The 6,975-nt window shown below is 41.7% G+C and overlaps 1 pseudogene; it reads right to left on the bottom strand.

Annotated features, from left to right (window-relative positions):
- Nucleotides 1–2,141: 2,141 nt before the first annotated feature.
- Nucleotides 2,142–5,393, bottom strand: LOC120274469 (annotated as a pseudogene).
- Nucleotides 5,394–6,975: the final 1,582 nt, after the last annotated feature.

Raw genomic sequence — 6,975 nt, 5'->3', positions numbered from 1 at the left:
TTCCGAAAGAATCGCTGCCCAGTCCCAATCCATAGAGATTTTCCTGCAAAAACGATCAACCCTATCAGCGTCAGCCCTGGTTTCCACTAGACAAATAATATCAGGTTTATGAGCTTTGATAAGACGAAACACCCGGGAAGAAGTATCTCCAGCAGAGATACCCCTGCAATTCTAGCATAAGATTTTAAACATATTCATAACAGTCATGAAAATAGATGAGTAAGAATAACACTTCCTGGGAGAGAAGGGAAGAAGAAGCAAGTTAAGAGCAGGGCTCATCGGCTTCCATTCTCCCCTTCTTTGGGGAAGTGCTGTGTATGCTAGGGCCTTTCCGGACGAGGGTTTCTCGACGGGCTTCCATCTGGTATTGATAGAGGGTCATGTTATCTTCCGAACAAGTATCAGAGAGGATTTGATCAGCCATTTCGTTTTCGTCGTCTTCATCAGAGGACTCCTCTCCCTGGCTCTCATCTTCCACCATATCTTCTTCGTCAAGAGCATTAGAGACTCTCTCAACGATGTCAGAGTGGGGGTTACAGTCAGGTTGGGGAGGGGGGACAGGAAAGGATTGCACCGAAGATCGAAGGACAGGTGGCGGAGATTTCGAGCGATACTGGATACAGCTGGGATCCATGCCTGGGGAGATGTGCGGAGTGGGATTCAGAATGGAGGGGATGTGCGGTAAAACACACTGGGCCTGTGGGCTATCGCCTTGGGACTCACAAACAACTGTGGGAGCGATGGGGGGGGTGAGAGGTAACGGTTGGGTTAACAAGGGAGCATTGAATGGGAGGCTGAACGACACTGTCCCCAACAGGAGACGTGACAGGGGATGGAGGAGGCCGCCCACTAGCAGCGGCTCTCCTACCGCCACGTAGACTGCGCATGTCAGAGCCTCGGGACGGGCCAACAACGGACTTCCGCCAGGGCCGCAGCACTCATGGGTCACGTGAGGGGCACGAGGGCCACCGCCGCGATCACGTGCATCGCCCGCCGGCGAGACACCAGAAGCCAGGGACCAAAGTCAGAATCATTTGTGGGGATCGCCGCATCATCGGTGTTCTCCGACGATAGACCCACCGGAGGGTCGACATCATCCATGCGCCGATCTTGGAGATCCGACACCGGCTAGAACTGGTCCCTACCTTCCACCGAGGGTGGGGTAAGTTGGTTTTAACGGCACCGGAGCTCGAGGACCGCGGACAAGTGTTACTACCACTGACCGATCGACCCCACACGAGTAATGTAACGCGTCAGAACGCTCATATTGACAACAACGAAAAACTCGCGGCAGATCATCCCTCAATCCGAAAACCACGACGAGTGGTTTGATAGATCAATTTCAACACATATACGAGCGTATTTGGACCTCGCTAAGGGACGTGGTGTAATCATCCACCTTGATCAGAGTACCAAACTGGCCGGCTATTGATTCCAGAGTTTCCCCTTCCCAGAACTCCACAGGAAGATTATGGAGTTGTAACCAAATAACGGCGGTGTTAAGCTTAGCGAAGGTAGGTTCAAAAAAGGGTTTCCAGGGCGAAAGTTGAAGTATAATGCCGTTGATGGACCAGGGGCCATCAGTAATAAGTTTTTGCATAGTTTGCTGAGTGGAACACCTAATTAAAAGGAACCCATTAGGGAGATCGGAGATGCAAACGTCTCCAAAAGCACTCCATTTGGCGAAAGAAGATCGATTGGACCTCGAGTGAAAGGAGGAGATTTGCCAAAAAGCTTCCCGTAGAGCGCATACTGGAACTTCAATCTGCCCTCGGGTCATGGCATCGCCATCAATTCGAATGAAATCTGGTGCATTCCTTCGCTTTGAGAGCATGTGAGTATTATGTGTGGGGGTTGTCTGCTGAAAGGCGCAGGGAGGAAGCAATTTGGGCCTGTGGACTTGGGTTATGGGGGCAAGAGGGGGTCGATTGTCGGGTCCCCGCTTGCCATGGCAAGAGGGGAACGACGGAAGAGAAACTAAGAAGCCGAGAAAGGAAACTAGGAGCAGGTTAGTCAGAGATTTGTGGAAGTTACAGTCTCTCACTGGAAGTGGGTTTTTTCATAAGCATGTTAACACTCGGTCTTCACAACCTGGGCATTGATTTTGACACTGTATAAACACACACACATATATATATATATATATATATATAAATTTGTAACAAAAATATGCCTATGCCAAATGTCATTATGCGCCAAAGGAGGATAAAAAGAAAAGAATAAAATATAATTCCATCTTCAATGCTTCCTGTTGCTGGGATCATTTTGAAAAAATTTTCTTGCCGAATCCCACATTTCCCTTTTGCATCATGGCAACAAATTCACTGTAGTCTATTCGCCCATCCTGACAGAAAATTCAAGCATATTAATAATTGAGAAAGAAAAGGGAATGCTAGGCAGATCAATCAGAAACAAAAAGATCATGCTTTCATGCATGCTTACATGGTCCTGATCTACTTCATCAATCATCTCTTCTAATTGGACATTTTCAATGCCAAACTCATCGCAAGCCTGTTGGAGCTCATCCTGCGTGATGTATCCGCTGCCATCTTTATCAAAATAAGAGAATGCTGCGTATAAATGGTCTTCTCTTTCCACTTTGTTCAGATGCAGTGTTGCAGCTATGAACTCTCCATAATCTATTGTTCCACTATTATCTACATCAGCCTGTAGTAATTTTCATTTCAGGTACACTTATAAGGCTTATATATGTATATGTATAAATCAAGCATTGATTATGTTGTCTGTTGTGTGTGTATATATATATCTATTATATGCTTTTTGGTACTTACTGCTTGCATTAGTGCATAAATTTCTGACTCCTTGAGATTAGCTCCTACTCTCTCCATCCCAGCCTTGAGTTCTTCAAAAGTGATTTGTCCACTATTGTCTGTATCTATCATCTTGAACATTTCTTTCAGCCCAGCAATTTCTTCTTCAGATAGATTCTCAGCAATAATCTGCATGAATTGTCATGATCCGATACAAATGTTTTTAAGCCCAGATGGACAGTGAATAATTTTAAAGCACTTGTACAAATTATAGTTAGAATGGAAAATTTAAATTTACTCTGAGTGCCATCTTTTTGAGTTTGTTCATGGCGGAGAATTGCTTCAAACGTGACAAAACTGCAGAATCCAGAGGCTTATCAGGAGCTGTGCTACCAACCTGAATCCACGGGTGACCTGGAAGGAGATAAATATATACACGAGAACGTACTTTGTTTAAAAAAAAGAAAAAAATAAATAAATAAATAAATGAAGAATTAATGAACACTAATAATGAATTAATTGACTCACATAAAACTTCATGGGCTGTCAATCGCTTTTTGGGGTCTCGAACAAGCATTTTTCTGACAAGATCCTTGGCACTCACAGAGACGCTTGGCCACGGATCAGACTCAAAATCAAGTGAACCATTCAAGATTTGTTCGAAAATCCCCTGCTCATTTTCTGCCCAGAACTAGTCCGTATATAGTCAGACCACAAAAATCAAAGATAAAAATGACACGCAACAAAATTTGAAGTTAAAAATATGACCTGCCCAAAAGGGAGGAACTCCGCTGAGCAAAATGTAAATAATGACTCCGGCACTCCAAACATCAGCCTCTGGACCATACTTTTTTCTGAGCACTTCTGGTGCAACATAGTATGGACTCCCAACCACATCAGTGAATGTATCCCCTGTGAAACAGAGCAACTGACTAATGTTAATTATTATTATGATCAACCAATCAATATTCCAATTTAGACTAATATTTATGTAATTTTTCTTCAGTCAATCGATGGATGGATTGGATGGATGTATGGATAGAAAAGGAAAGAACATTATATATATATATATATATATATATATATATACCCGGCCTGAAAAAGACTGACAATCCAAAGTCTATGGTCTTGAGGGGAGCCTCCTCCTTGTTACTAACAAAGAGGAAGTTCTCTGGCTTGAGATCTCGGTGCATGACCCCCATGGAATGACAAGCTTCGACTACACCCACAATAATCCTTGCAAGGTGGGCGGCTTTTCTCTCTGTGTAGTGGCCCTTCTTGATGATCCTATCGAACAACTCTCCACCCCCACACAGCTCCATGACCACATGAACTGCCATGGTATCCTCATAAGCCCCCTTGATGGAGATCACGTGGGGGTGACCTGACAGGTGATGCATGATCTGAATCTCTCGCCGAACATCGTCCACGTCTTCAGCACTAGTGAGTTTCCTTTTGGCGATGGATTTGCATGCATATTCTTTACCGGTGCTTTTCTCCACGCACAGGTAGGTCACTCCGAACTGCCCTTGACCCAGTTTCCGGCCTAGAGTGTACAAATCCTTCAAGTTGTCAGTAGGACGTTTGAGAACCGAGTTGGCCTGAAGGCCGATGCTGCCACTCCTCTTGCTGCTGCTGTTGCTGCTCAGCCTTGATCTTTGCCTGTTGTACAGCTGTTGGTGGGTCTGTCTGTGCATGTTGTTGTTGTTGTTGTTTGACTGGAGGTTTTGAAGGAGGTGGAGGCGGAGGTGGTTGTTTTGGCTGATGTTCTATTACTATGATTTTCACTGGTTCAGGAGGTTTATGATCAAAATAAACAGAGGCCTCTACCTCAACGTCTGCATGTTGTTGTTGTTGATGATGATGAGGCAATACACCCTCATGCGCACGTTTGTTAGGATTTGGTGTCGGAGGGGCACTCACGTCCTCTGCTCCACCTCGCTGGCTTCCTCCCCAAAGACCTGCTGAAACAGTGTGGAAAAATCCATACTTGGACAAATTCGGACCCACGCAAGTGTTCCCCATGATCGCTCGCAACGCACATAGAATTAACGAAAACCACAGAAAGAAATATAAGCCTTGCCTTTGAAACTATGTACGTACTATAATTCAACACCACTTGATCATGATAATAATCATGAATAAGAGAAGCAAAAAAAAAGGTATTTTTTCTTTAACTAAAAATATGTGCAGGCGAGGCGTGGCGTGGCGTATGTCTAATTTAATCAAATGTAATCTAATCCAATCTGCTCTTGTAAAAGAGTAGTGCAAACAAACATCTGCAAAGGTCTCACAACAAAAATCCAGTTGTTTGCCGGCAGCAAATCGATCTCATGACAAGGCTCCAATTTCTTCTTCATGGGTGAAAGCTCCTCCTTCTATGAAAGAAAAAGGAAAAATTGAGAGGCAAATTAAGGAGAGACAAGTCGTGAGACAAGCCGCAAGGAAGGAATGAAGGGAGGGAGGATAAAGGGGTAGTAGTTGGTCTATGACTATGAGGCTCCCTCAAGTTCTTCCAATTAAATTTTAAGTCTCCCTCGATAATTTTTATTTAATTTCTTTTACAATATATGGTGATGTAGTCAAACCAACGGTTTTGAAAAGCCCAAAGGAGGGAACAGGTCCAAGTGCTCCATTTGGTGCAATATTGCTACAAGCCTGGTCGTTTTAGGCTGTGGCTTTGGGGAGTTCCTTCCTTTAGGGTCAAAACAATAACCAACCACTGCCGGCTAAGCTACTTAATTAATAAACTTATTCTTCTTCTTCTTCTTGGACTGAGGAGGATTTGTCCTATATATATATATATATATATATATGCTTACTGTCAAACTCGATCTCTGCCTCCTTTTATTCCAATGAAGTTCTAGGCTACTATATAACACACGTACATTTAAATCGATCTATATATGTGTATAACAAAATTGAAATAGAAACTTAACCATATTAATTAAAATGTTATCTGAACATGAACATGACGATTAATTATATGATGAGGGAGAACGAAAACGAGGACCTAAACCATCACAACGTCTGTTGGGCACCACCGAACAACAGACGCAACCGCGTTTGTGTTGTGATATCCACCATCTGGCCCACTGACACTAATATAAAAACGAAACATGATATTTACTTGTTAGTTTATTTATTAAAATCTTTATTGCTTTTTTTTTGACATGGTCTTGGTCATATCATTATTAGCCGTGTATATTTAATTTAGGCTTGAGTGTAAAATGTTCACTTTGTCCACACCTCTTGATATATATCTTTCTTTGGCCCAAAGACCAGATCAAAAATTATCAATAAAATGGGTTCGGTGGTGTCGGCACTTTGTAGCTGGCATCCTTTGTTTAAACGAAAGTCTTTTGTCAATTGTCATGCAACGTAAGAAACATCACAGAAATAACGCCTGCCAAATTTATTTGCTTGAATGTTGCATCACTTGAAAACTAGACCACAATGTCAAGACCATCAGAGCCAAGCATCAACATCTTCCAACCCGTTGCAAATACAAATAACATTAGTTAAATTATTCATAGGCTCTAGAAACACAACAAATCTTGATATATTTTATTTTATGTATTTATTTTTAGTAAAATAGATGTACCATAAATTAATTAAAAATATCAAAACATCACAGCGATAAAGGGCAACAACAGATTTAAAAAATAAAAATAAAAAATAACATAAACTATTTACTAGTAATGAAAAAAAGAAATAGAAAAACAGATAGAGATCACACACATGCATAAAGGCCCCTAGACGAAGAGAGTCTTAGAGAGTTTTTTGAAATTTTAATCATTGAAAATATTTGTTTGATTTCTAAATAAAAATTTCTTTATTAATTATTCACATGACATTTTGACTCTTTTTCTTCACAAATTGGGCATTCAGAACCAATATTTTTTAGGCATCATTGTCGGAGGTGATTGGAAATGATATTTTTATATATAATGATCTTGATGATGAAGGGAAGAGAGGGAGGCTTCACCCCAAATACTAAAGTTTTTAATTACTTCAGCATTAATCTACACACGAATGATAACCGCTGCTATATCCGTGACTTTGTTTGATGTAAATGTAATAGAATGTAAATGATAAGATAAATATGATCTGGTAAATGATATATTACATTACAAGCAATCTGAGTCGTCACACTATCTGAGCCCTCAATGGAGTGCCACACACTTCTGCACGGTTGGATTAT

The sequence above is a fragment of the Dioscorea cayenensis genome, chromosome 13, assembly GCF_009730915.1.
Source record: "Dioscorea cayenensis subsp. rotundata cultivar TDr96_F1 chromosome 13, TDr96_F1_v2_PseudoChromosome.rev07_lg8_w22 25.fasta, whole genome shotgun sequence".
Taxonomy (NCBI): Eukaryota; Viridiplantae; Streptophyta; class Magnoliopsida; order Dioscoreales; family Dioscoreaceae; genus Dioscorea; species Dioscorea cayenensis.
The sequence above is the reverse complement of the archived record's forward strand: the minus strand, read 5'-3'. Positions and strand labels throughout refer to the sequence as shown.